We start from the raw sequence: 13923 nt of genomic DNA on the forward strand, positions 1-13923 counted from the left end.
TTTTTTCAGGTGACTTATGCAACCCTTCCTCGTTAATTATGTGGCCACAATATGATATTTGATTCTGTAAAAATTCGCACTTGGGGCGATTTGCTCGTAGGCCCCGTTCTCTCAGTCTAGTGAGCACCTGCTCCAAATTAGCAAGGTGCTCGTTGTCGTTTTCTCCTGTTACAAGGATGTCGTCTCGGTAGCATTGAGTCCCTGGAATCCCTTGGAGGACTTGCTCCATAGCTCTTTGCCAGATAGCTGGAGCTGATGCTACTCCGAAAACCAGTCGATTGTACTGGTACAGGCCTTTGTGTGTATTTATCGTGAGATACTTTTTAGAGGCCTCTTCAACCTCCATCTGTAGATATGCCTGTGCCAAGTCAATTTTGGTGAAACGTTTCCCTCCGGATAGTGAGGCGAAAATATCTTCTATCCTCGGAAGAGGATACTGTACCGTGTGAAGGACCGGGTTTACAGTCACCTTGAAGTCCCCACAGATGCGAATTTTTCTCTGTTCTTCAGATTTATCATTATTCAACATTTTCTTCATGACCGGGACGATGGGTGTTGCCCACTCGCTCCAATCTATCTTGGATAATACGCCTGCCTTTTCCAAATTCTCCAGCTCTGCCTCGACTGCTGGACGAATTGCGTATGGCACCGGCCTTGCCTTAAAAAACTTGGGAATTGCCGCATCTTCCACTTTTATTGAGGCGGTGACGCCTTTCAAGGTTCCTAGTTCCTGTTGAAACACTTCCTTGGCATTGGCCAAGATGTCTTTTAATCGTTCAGGTATGACGTCATCATCATTTTTTTTCTTACTGGTCACCGTCAGTGCCTGAATGGAGTGCCAGTCTAAACGTATCTTCCTGATCCATTCACGTCCCAACAGTGGTGGACCACCATCTTGCAGAACGTATAAATACAACTTCTGTATTTCCTTGCTGTTGTATACAACAGGCACCCTTATTTACCCTTTGGGGTATACTTTCTGCCCCGTATATGTTTTCAAGATAATGGATGTGTCTTTCAAAGGTATATGCGGAAATAGCCGCTCGTAATCCCGTCGACTTATGACGGTCAGAGCTGATCCTGTATCGAGCTCCATTTTAACTGGGGACCCCGCTATCGTGAGGGTAACCCAAATGGTCTGGTAATCTTCTTTGGCAATTACATTATGTAATTTGAGACAGCTTAGTCTCTTGTTTCCGGAGTCGCTATCGCTCTTCTGGTCTTCGGAGCTACTGTCCGTCATCATTTGTAGCTTTCTGTACTTTTCGTTATTGATTTTTTTCCTGTCCGTGGATTTTTTGTTTCCAGATCGGCATACACATGCAATGTGTCCAATCTTTCCGCATTGCCTGCATGCTTTGTCCTTGAACCAGCCAAAGGAATATCTTCCCTGGCACAAAATATATTGAAACACTTTCACTGTCCTGTGGCTTTAGTTAATTAAATGAAAGCATGCAGATATTAAAAGTTATAATTATTCAAGCAACTAAATATCTTAGCGACTCTGGAACACCTTAAGCCATAATAGGAAAATTAAAAGAATTCAGAAACTGATGCAATTCACATTTTTTTAACCTACTTTAAGTTTATCGTTCCTCTTTGTTTGCTTCTGGGCCAGATGCTATTTCATGGAAAATAGGGAAGATAAGACTCTTGCATCCAAAGCTTTTGCCAAAAACTGATTCCTTTGAAGTACTGGAGTACCATTCGTTTTGATATTAAAATTCTCATCCTTGTTTTCAAATCCCTCCATGGCCTCGCCCCTCCCTATCTCTGTAACCTCCTCCAGCCCCACAAACCTCTGAGATCTCTGCGCTCCCCCAATTCTGGCCTCTTGCGCATCCCCGATTTTCAATACTCCACCATCAGCTTCCTGGGCCCTAGGCTCTGGAATTCCCTCCCTAAACCTCTCCGCCTCTCTACCTCTCTCTCCTTTAAGACACGCCTTAAAACTTACCTCTGTCCTAACATGTGGCTTGGTGTCAAATTTTGTCTGATAACGCTCCTGTGAAGCACCTTAGGATGTTTTATTATGTTAAAGGCGCTATATAAATGCAAATTAGTGCTGTTTTGAAAAGATTTGTCCTCTGTTTGCACCTATTATGTCCGTGTATAATTGAGACACGGACTGCAGGAGTTGGTTATAACAGGTCTTTACTGAATGGAGGCAACCTGGAACTACTATGCAAATGTTACTACACAGGCTTATATACAGGGGTGGTCACTACTGGTACTGCAGTATACAGGGGCTGCAGAATATAGGGGGAGAAATTGGGTGAGTCGCGCCACCTGTTAGCGCCTAAAGAGGCAGTCAGTGGCTGTAGCGCCACTGGCTGCGTCTCCAGCGATATTCAGTAGGGGCGCTAATGGTGGCGTTAGGCATTTGCGCTGCGCCACCACCGATGACGTCATCGGTGTGCGCAGCGCCCCATTCGTGCCCCGTTCGCGATATTTGGTAGCGAACGCCGCAGTTGCGCCGCTCGCTACCCGCGCCCGGTTCACGGGGCCTTTCTGTGCCGGCAGCGGCGCAAGTTAAGGTGGAGGTGCGGGGCGGCTGCTTTTTCGGCGGCCGCCTGCCAGCACCTCCGTTCCCGGCCTCCTAACCCCACCCCCTGCGGCATTGCCGGCTGTTTTCCGAGAGCCCGGCACTTCTCCTTGGTGCCGGGCTCATTTGCCGGCACTCACGATCGGGGATCACACTGTTGCAGGCACCTCCCCCTTAACAGTGGGAGGAAGGCCTGCAGTACTGCAGCGTGCCGTGCCGCAGCATGTGGCGCTGCGGCACGTTGCGCTGCGATAATCAGTTTCAGCGCCCTAAGAGGGACGCGGAGCGCCTCGAGCCTTGCCCCGTCTCCCTCGAGGGGCACTGAAACTGAATTTCTGGTGATCGGTATCACTCTGATCGCTGCGCTAAATCCTGCGCTCCGCCGACTTTTGCGACACTTTGGCGCCCCAACCCAATTTCTAGGCCATAGTTCCTTCTGCAAAGTACATACACTACAATTCCTCCCCTTTTAGCTAAACAGTACATAACATTCGAATAACAATGAAATAACATATTTACAATTACAGATGCTAGACACATTAGTTGAAGTTAAGCAATTATAAGTTCAGTCTTTGAGGAGGCTTCCTGATTCTGTCTGGATAACGCCTCTTTGGGGTATCAGGTTCTTCTGGCAAAGTTGAGTTGGGATCAATGTCGTTGTTTGGTTCGTCTGCTTCCAATATCACCGATTCTGCGGTAGATGCAATTGGTACTTCGGTTTCATCGCCAGGTGTATCAGATCGTGGTGTGGATTTGACGTTTCCCAGTGACTCTAGAATCTGGTCAGCATGGTGTCTTACAATGCTCTCTCCAACGTCCACGGTATACATTAGAGGTCCTTGCCGTGTATAGATCGTTCCTGGCTGCCATTTCTCTGTGCGGTAGTCCCGGGCCAAAACTGGTTGACCGATCTTAAAACTCCTGGTCGGCCTTTCATTCATATTCTGAAACTGCTTGTTCTCCACATCTCTTCTGATGTTTGGCTTAACCAAATCCAAGCGGCATCGTAGTCTTCGATTGAAGAACATCATGGCTGGAGTTTGGTTGGTAACCGCATGTGTCGCATTCCGGTAGGCAAACAAGAAGTTATCCACCTTGTGCTGTAGGGGTATATCTTCATTACACATTGCCTTGATAGCCTTCTTGAATGTTTGAACGAACCTCTCAGCCAATCCATTAGTGGCTGGATGATATGGGGCGGATGTGTAATGCTTAACACCATTGTTCTTTAAAAACCTCCGGAACTCTTCAGACACAAACTGTGGTCCATTGTCGGAGCAAATCTGTTCAGGCAGCCCATTCCTGGCGAATATGGTTCATAAGACTGTGATAGTTTTTTCTGTGGTGGTTGAGGACATTGTTATTACCTCTGGCCACTTTGAATGTGCATCCATCGCAATTAAAAACATCGAGTCCATAAATGGACCAGCAAAATCAATGTGCACCCTTTGCCATGGAGATGAGGGCCACTCCCATGGATGTAAAGGGGCTTGTGGTGGGGCGTTTTGGACTTTCTGGCATCCTGTACAGCTCTTGGTCATCTCTTCGATTTCTCTATCGATTCCCGGCCACCACACAAACGCTCTGGCTAAGTTCTTCATTTTTACCCCTCCCAGATGACCCTCATGAAGCTCATTGAGCACTCTATCCTTCAATTTGGGTGGAATTACTACTCTGGATCCACACATCAAGGTTCCTCTGCACACTGACAGCTGTTCTCTTCTCGGCGAGAATGCTGGCAACAGTGGTTCGCCATGTGCTGGCCATCCCTTCACCGTTAAATCATAGGCCCAGGAGAGCGTCGGGTCATTTTGTGTTTCCTTTTCTATGTTTGCATTCGTCACAGGGAGACATTCGACTATGGTCGAGTGGAATATCTCCACTGGATCCACTGCAAGTTCTTCTTCCACCGTCGGCAACGGTAGGGGCGACAATCCATCAGCATTCCCATGCTGTTTAGTTCCTTTGTACTCGATGTCATATTGGTGTGCCCCTAGGAAAAGGGACCACATCTGTAGCCGTTGTGCTGTCATTATCGGTACGCCCTTCTGAGGGTTGAAAATGGAGACAAGGGGTTGATGATCAGTAAGTAGAGTAAATTTCTGACCGTGCAGGTAGTGATAGAACTTCTTCACCCCCCACACCAGGCTGAGGGCCTCTGTCAATCTGGGCGTAGTTACGCTCGGCTGAAGTTAACGAGCGTGACGCAAAAGCTATCGGTCTCTCTGAACCATCAAGGAATTTATGTGACAGTACCGCCCCAATACCGTAGGGAGACGCATCACACGCCAGTCTTATCGGTAGTGATGGGTTGTAGTGAGCCAATACTTCTCTTGAAGTGACTAGGTCCTTACTCTTCTGAAAGGCCCGCTTACATTCATCGCTCCATTTCCATGCGACTCCCGTTTGTAGTAGGGCGTTCAGTGGGTGCAGAATTGTGGACAAATTCGGCAAAAACTTATGGTAGTAATTCACCAATCCGAGGAATGACCTCAGTTGCGACACATTTTTAGGTGTTGGAGCCTTAACTACCGCTTCAATTTTGTCAGGGGACTTATGTAACCCCTCTTCATCAATCACGTGGCCACAATACGATATCTGCTTCTTAAAAAACTCGCACTTGGGGCGATTGGCCCGTAGCCCATGTTCACGTAGTCTAGTGAGCACCTGCTCTAGGTTGGCAAGGTGTTCACTGTCATCTTCACCTGTCACTAGGATGTCATTCAAGTAACACTGAGTCCCCAGAATTCCTTGCAGGACTTGTTCCATCGCCCTTTGCCATATCGCCGGAGCTGATGCTACTCCGAATACCAGTCGATTATACTGATAAAGACCTTTGTGAGTGTTTATCGTGAGATACTTCCTAGAGGATTCTTCAACCTCCATCTGCAAATATGCTTATGCTAGGTCAATTTTTGTAAAACGCTTCCCTCCAGATAGTGAGGCGAAGATATCTTCTATCCTTGGAAGAGGATATTGTACTGTGTGAAGGACTGGGTTCACTGTCACCTTGAAGTCCCCACAGATGCGAACCTTCCTTGGCTCCTCAGACTTATTGTTTAACGTTTTCTTCATGACAGGAACGATGGGTGTCGCCCACTCGCTCCAGTCTACCTTAGGTAACGCGCCTGCATTCTCCAGATTCTCCTGCTCTGCCTCGACGGCTGGGCGAATTGCATATGGTACCGGTCTTGCTTTGAAAAACTTGGGAATTGCATTCTCTTCTATTTTTATCGAGGCGGTTACGCCTTTAAGAGTTCCCAGTTCTTGTTGAAATACCTCTTTGGGGTTAGCTAAGATTGTTGACAATCGTCCAGGAGTGACGTCGTCATCCTTTTTAACAGCCACCGTCAGTGCCTGAATGGAGTGCCAGTCTAAACTTATCTTTCTGATCCATTCACGTTCCAATAACGGTGGTCCACCATCTTGCAGTATGTACAGATACAATTTCTGTATTTCCTTGCCGTTGTATTCAACAGGCACCCTTATTTTTCCTCTGGGGTATACTTTTTGCCCCGTATACATCTTCAAGACAATGGAAGTCTCTTTCAAGGGTATGTGTGAGAATAACCGCTCGTAGTCTCGTCGATTCATGATGGTTAGAGCTGATCCTGTATCCAATTCCATTTTGACTTGGGACCCTGCTATCGTGAGGGTGACCCAAATGGTTCAGTGATCCTCTTTTGCGATTACGTTGTGAAGTTTGAGACAGCTTAGTCTCTTGTTCCCGGATTCACTATTGCGCATCTGGTCTTCGGAACTACTGTCCGTCATCTTTTGTACTTTCCTGTACGGTTCCTTAGTAGCCTTTTTGTTGTCGTTGGTCTTCTTCCCAGACCTGCAAACTCGTGCAATGTGTCCCATCTTTCCGCATTGCCTGCATATTTTGTCCTTGGACCAGCAGTCCTTCTGGTCATGGGTTGTTCTGCCGCAGCGATAACATTTTGCAAATCCCCGTGTCATTTCGTGGGTGCTGTATTCCTGTGGCTTTTGCTGTATTTCTGCAGCTCCCCTTGCTGCTGCTTCGTACGATACTGCCACGCTGAAAGCCTTATCTAGCGTCAGCTCTTTCTCTGAGAGTAACCTCTTCTGGGTTCCTTCACTCAGGAGTCCACAGACAAATTTGTCCCGTAAGGTATCTGCCAGTCCTGCTCCGAACTGGCAGTGCTTTGATAGCTTGCGTAGTTCCGTAAGGTAATCAGCATTGCTCTCATCTTTATGCCGATTTCTCCTGTGGAATTTAAATCTTTCTGCTATCAGCAGCGGTGTAGGATTTAGGTGTTCCTGTAGGATAGCAACAATTTCGTTAAAACTCTTCGCCTTCGGTTTGGCTGGAGTAATCAGGTCCCGCAATAGGCCGTACGTTCTTGCGCCCATTAAGTTTAGCAGTACTGATGCCTTTTTCTCATCGGCTACTTCGTTTGCCTCGCAATATACCTCGACTCTTTCCACATACGTGGTCCAGTCTTTTATTACATTATCGAAGGCAGTGATATTGCCAGTCTTCGGCATCTTGGAAATCTAAGATGGCGCTTCCCTGATTTAACAAAATGGCGCCTCCCGCACTTTGCCTTCTTCCCCGCTGGATTAAGATGGCGCTGTTGCTGGCGTTTTATGCCTTGCTGGCGACGCCCTATGGTCTTCACGCACTTCCCCCCGCGCTGCTGCTAACGCCGCTCTCCGCGGTTCCCGTGGCAAACTGCAGCTCCTCGCGGCTTTCTGCGCGTTTAATTTTTATTATTTCCCCGTCGTCGGAACAGCCCTGCGGGACTCTTGCCTCCCTCTTCTCGGGTCTGTACGCTGCCCGGCTTCGTAGCACCGGCCGCGCCCTGTGTGCTCCACCCTCTCTCTCTCTCTCTCCTCTTCCTGACAACGCTGCTCGGCCCCGTTGCAAAGCCACCCGCTCGAGCTCTAGACCGCCGCAGCCCAGGAAGGATCAGTGTACTACCTGCCTCCAGCCCAATTAGCTGAAGCACCATCGACAGGATAACCAAGCCCCGCTCTCGACAGCCTCTCCTGCAAATCTTCAACTCTGCTGACTCAGAGGCGGATGTCCACGGTTGACGCCTGTTTCTTCTGTTTCTTTCTTCCTTCTGGCCTCGACCTCTGATAACTTCGCTTCAGGGATGGATCCCCATGAGGTGGTGCAGACTGTAGGTAAGTTCGTATCTGCTCGTCGCCAGTATTATGTCCGTGTATAATTGAGACACGGACTGCAGGAGTTCGTTATAACAGGTCTTTACTGAATGGAGGCAACCTGGAACTACTATGCAAATGTTACTACACAGGCTTATATACAGGGGTGGTCACTACTGGTACTGCAGTATACAGGGGCTGCAGAATATAGTTCCTTCTGCAAAGTACATACACTACAGCACCTCCACTCTGCGGGGAAGCTTACCATTCTGCATGGATGGTGTTGCCAAGATTGGAACCTACTACATGTAGAATTGATGGTAGTGTGCAGGTTCTGACTACCACACGATATGGTGCTTACTGCAACATTGGGTGGCAGCACCCATGCCATGCTGTTCAATATATGTCTTGGTATGAAGTCAGTGAAACATAAGAACATAAGAACATAAGAAATGGGAGCAGGAGTAGGTCATTTGGCCCTTCTAGCCTGCTCTGCCATTCAATATGATAATGGCTGATCTTCTACCTCAACTCCACTTTCCTGCACTATCCCCATATCCCTTGATTCCCTTAATATTTAAAAATCTATCGATCTCTGTCTTGAATATACTCAATGACTGAGCCTCCACAGGTGTAGAGAATTCCAAAGATTCACCACCGTCTGAGTGAAGAAATGTCTCCTCATCTCAGCCCTAAACGGCCAACCCCTTATTCTGAGACTGTGATCCCTGGTTCTTGATGCCCCAGCCAGGGGAAATATCCTCCCTGCATCTACCCTGTCAAGCATTGTAAGAATTTTGTATGTTTCAATGAGATCATCTCTCATTCTTCTAAATGCTAGAGAATATAGGCCTAGTCTACTCAATCTCTCTTCATAGGACAATCCCCCCATCCCACAAACCAGTCTGGTGAACCTTCGTTGCACTTCCTCTATGGCAAGTATATTCTTCCTTAGGTAAGGAGACCATAACTGTACACAGTACTACAGGTGTGGTCTCACCAGGGCCCTATATAATTGCAGTAAGATGTATTTACTCTTACATTCAAATCCTCTTGTAATAAAGGCCAATATACCAATTGCTTTCCTAGTTGCTTGCTGTACCTGCATGTTAACTTTCAGGGATTCGTGTACAAGGACACCCAGGTCCCTCTGAACACCAACATTTCCCAATCTCTCACCATTTAAAAAATACTCCGCTTTTCTATTTTTCCTACCAAAGTGGATAACTTCACATTTCTCCACATTATATTCCATTTGCCATGTTCTTGCCCACTCACTTAGCCTGTCTATATCCCCTTGAAACCTCTTTGCATCCTCCTCACAACTTACATTCCCACCCAGCTTTGTATCATCAGCAAACTTGAATATATTACATTTGGTCCCCTCATCCAAATCATTGATATAGATTGTGAATAGATGAGGCCCAAGCACTGATCCTTGCAGTACCCCACTAGTCACAGCCAACCCGAAAATGACCCGTTTATTCCTACTCTCTGTTTTCTGCCCGTTAACCAATTCTCAATCCATGCTAGTATATTACCCCCAATCCCATGAGCCCTAATTTTGTTTAATAACCCCTATGTGGCACTTTATCAAATGGCTTCTGAAAATCCAAATACACCACATCCACTGGATCCCCTTTATCTATTCTGCTAGTTACAACCTCAAAAAATTCTAACAGATTTGTCAAACATGATTTCTCTTTTATAAATCCGTGTTGACTTTGCCCAATCCTATTATTATTTTCTAAGTGCCCTGTTACCACGTCCTTAATAATAGATTCTAGCATTTTCCTTATTATTGATGTCAGGCTAACTTATCTGTAGTTCCCCGTTTTCTCTCTCCCTCCTTTCTTAAATAGTGGGGTTACATTTGCTACCTTCCAATCTGCAGGGACCATTATAGAACCTATGGAATTTTGGTAAATGACAACCAATGCATCCACTATCTTTATAGCCACCTCTTTTAAAACCCTAGAATGTAGGCCATCAGGTCTAGGGGATTTATCGGCTTTCAGTCCCATTAATTTCTCCAGTGCTGTTTTTATACTAATACTAATTTCTTTCAGTTAGAGCCTTGGTTCTCCACTATTTCCGGGAAGTTTTTTTGCGTCTTCTTCCGTGAAGACAGACACAAAGGGCTGGATTTTCCAAGCCCCGAGGAGGTGGGCATGGAGGCAGGACAGCCGGTAAATTCAGTGCCCGTTTGTCAGGAGGCGGGAAGATGTGCAGCTTCGGGTCCCGTCTCCTGGAGGCAGGAAGGCATTTAATCCTTTTAACTGCCTGTTAACAGGTAATTAACAGGCAGAAAAAAGGATTAGCGCCATTTTACCTTCACAGGTGAAGGCTTCCCAACCTTGGGGAACCCCGCCGGGTTGGAGGAGATGTGGAGGAGGTCAGAGGCGGTCGGAGGCACCTGGAAGTAAGGTGTAGAGGTCAGTGATGGGTGCAAGTGTGGAGTGGTAAGTATGCAAGGTGAGTGATAAGTTTTAAAAAGTGTTCACTTACCTTGTTTTCTTTCTACAGCCTTCAGCCGCGGTTGATTGGGAGAGCCGACATCCTCCTTGTCAATTTCACATACTGGCTGTTGGAACCTCCGTACCAACAGCCATGTGAAATTTACACATTTGAAAGGTTTGATGAGTCCTGAACACAAGGACTCATCAAACTAAAGGGAATATCAATGTTTGACAGCTTCACAGAGCTGTCAAATGCTGACATTTCTTCTTTCAAGAAGTCTTGACAGATAGCACATCTAACATTGACATGCTCTGTCAGTGATTTATTCCCTAATTGGCCTGCTGAGCCCGCAGGGCGGGCTTAACAAGCTCAGAGGAAAATCCCTCTGGTTGGTCAGGCGAGGATGGAGGCGGGATATTGACATGACAAGCAGCTGTCCCGCCTCCAACTCGCCTCCATTCACAAAATCCAGCCCAAAGTATTTGTTTAATTTCTCCGCCATTTCCTTATTCCCCATTATAATTTCTCCTGTCTCAGCCTGTAAGGGACCCACATTTACTTTCGCTACTCTTTTCCTTTTTATATACCTATAGAAGCCTTTACAGTCTGTTTTTATGTCCCTGGCTAGTTTTATTCTCATATTCTATTTTCCCTTTATCAATTTCTTGGTCCTCCTTTGCTGAATTCTAAAATCCTCCCAATCCTCAGGCTTACTACTCTTTTTGGCAAAATTATAAGCCTCTTCCTTTGATCTAATACTATCTTTAACTTCTCTTGTTAGCCACGGTTGGACCTCTTTTCCTGTGGGGATTTTGTACCTTAAAGGAATGTATATTTGTTGTAAATTATGTATTAATTCTTTAAATGCTAGCCATTGCTGTCTACCATCATACCTTTTAATGTAGTTTCCCAATCTACCGGAGCCAACTCGCCCCTCATACCTACATAGTTTGCTTTGTTTAGATTTAAGACCCCAGTTTCGGATTTAATTAAATCACTTTCAAATTACTGTATTACCTTTGAGACTCTGCTTTTAAATTTGGATCCTAGCTCCTCAAACTCCCTCAGCAGAACCTCATTCCTAGTTCTACCTATGTCGTTGATTCCTACATGGACCACGATAACTGAATCCTCCCCCTCCCACTCCAAGTTCTGCTCCAGCCGCAAGGAGATGTCTTTAACCCTGGCACTGGGCAGGCAACACAACCTTCAGAACTCTTGGTCGCGGCTGTAGAGAACAGTATCAATCCCTCTGAATATACTGTTCCCTACCACAACTACATTCCCTTTCACTCCCCCCACTTGAATGGCCTCCTGCACCAAGGTCAGCTTGCTCATCCATCCTGCAGGCTTTTCCCTCATCCACACAGGCAGCAAGAACCTCATACCTGTTGGACAAGGGCAAAGGCTGAGGCTCCTCCAGCACTGCACCTGGGGTCCCCTTTGTGATGAAATATGCCATTCATCAGGCACTGTATTCCCTGTGTTTAGTTTAGTTTCAGTTTCATTTCCTTACCTGTATTGTATTGTGTGTAGGGCTCCGCCCATACCTGGCCCCTACTTAAGCAAGCCCCAGCGTGTCTCACAGCAGTACAGCAGATCTCTGGATGAGAGACACTTCTCCAATGTGTATTACTTTCTGAGTTAATAAAAGCCTTGCTTTGCTCCGTTAACGTCGAGTCTCGGATTCATTGAGGCACATCACCCTTACCTGCCTGAGTTGCAGTCACACCCTCCTGTCCCTGACCACTAACCAGACCTGTACCACTACCTAACCTAAGGGGAGTGACTGCCTCCTGGATCAAAGTGTTCAGGTAACTCTCCCCATTCCTGATGCCCCGCAATGTCTGCACCTCAGACTCCAGCTCAAAATCTCTGAGCTGAAGTTCCTCAAGATGCAGGCACTTACTGCAAACATGGTTGTCCGGGATCACAATGCTCTCCACAAACTCCCACATGCTGCAGTTGCAGTACACCCCCTGCACTGCCATCCCTATATGACCTTGTTTTATTTAATTAATTAAATTTGTATTTAGGTAACTTAGTTTACAGTGTCGTTTCTTGACTACTTACTTGATCTAGCTTAAGTTAAGGGTACTGAAATTAAGGGCTCGATTTTGCCAGGCCCGAGGAGGCGGGATTGGAGGCGGGATTGGAGGCGTGTGAGTTGCTAAATTCGCCAAAAATAATGGGCGGGCCTGATCCCGCCTCCATCCCGTCTGAGCAATTTTCCCAAATGTGTGTTTTCTGACCCCTTTTCCATCCTGCCTCCAAGAGGCGGGATAGGTCCTTAAAGCCCTTAACAACCACTTAATAGCCTCTATAATCCCATTTTGAGAGGCCTTTCCGATTTTTAGACATTCACCCGATCCTTCACGCCTCCTCTGGAACACGCCAGGTAATGCTGGCGGCTTCACAAGTGGACTGCTTACACACAGCTGCAGCTCCACCATTACAAAGGAGTTTTCACCAATGATCATTTTCAGGTGGCAGAACTTTGTTGTTTCAGGTCTGGGGAAACTTTTAGCAGGCATACATGTTGTGGAAGTTTGGAGCCTGACACCCATCTCCAGTGTGACCTCCTGGGAAACTCCTCTCCCCACCTTGACTAAGCGCTTCTTCAACTAAGGCATATTCCAGAAGCATGGTGAACATTCAATTCCTTTCCTCCTGGACATCAGATTTGGATGCAGACCAGCCGCAGCAGCAGCAGAACCATGAAAAACAGCAGCAGCAACAGCAGGAGCATCAACAGGAGCGGCAAGCTGCTAGTCACCCACCTGACGATGCACAGGTCAGAAGGCGCCAGCGCGCGACAACATTGCTGCCCGGGAGGCAAGGGACGCACTCATCCTGGCCAGATTTGCTTAGCCTGCACAATCAAACACTTTAGTCTTGCTCCTTCTTACCAGAGCATCGACAATGGACAAGAACCTGTGGAATCCTATCACTCTGACCACCATTCTGATAATCGCAAGGCGCCCTAAGCCCTCTATGTGAAAGTCCCATTTGCGAAATGACACAAGCCGCAACTTCAACAGTTTCCCATCAAAACACTTTATAATACAATCACAATGATGGCTGGTCCAAAAACAAAACAACACAGCACCCAAGTGACTACCCTTGTGACTACTTGTGCTTTATCTTCCTCTTACACATGCTTCTACATGGTGCTTCCCCTGTGGCTTCAGCAGATGTGGCGGCCCCTTGCTCACTCGCTTGCTGCTCCTATCTTGATGCCTCTGGCAGGCGTCCTCTGGGATGGTAAACCTGTGCGGGCTCGCCAACAGTCTGCTGCTCCTGTGGCTGTGAAGGGGCTGAGACGCCCACCTCAGTTGGGTGAGGACTCTAGTGGGGCTCTGACCGAGGGCTTTGCTGTAGCATGGTCGTGTGAGCGCTTGGAGAGGAGCCCTCACTTTCTTGTTGTCTGCGACCAACATCCCGGTCATGGGTCAGCCCCACTTCAGAGCTAGCAAGTGGCTTGACAGAACCTTGCTGCACTGCAGGGGGGCCATGAGGACCCATTTCTGCACTGGAAGTCCTACTCCAGAGGACTTGCATGAAGGTCTGGTTTGTTTGCTCAATAGCTGATCATCGCTCCTCAAGAGATGTCATTCTTGTTATAAATCTCATCATCATGAAGAAACGACTCATGAAATAACACTGGACAGCCAGCTGGTGGCGCCGTACAAGGAGTATAAATACTCGGGCGTGGGCCCAGCTTGCCCAGGGACATTTTGTAAACAGGAACTAGTGAAGGACAACTAGACCACCATGTTCTG

The sequence above is a fragment of the Somniosus microcephalus genome, chromosome 4 (genome assembly GCF_052327205.1).
Source record: "Somniosus microcephalus isolate GS21.2 chromosome 4, FLI_Smic_1.0, whole genome shotgun sequence".
Classification (NCBI taxonomy): Eukaryota; Metazoa; Chordata; class Chondrichthyes; order Squaliformes; family Somniosidae; genus Somniosus; species Somniosus microcephalus.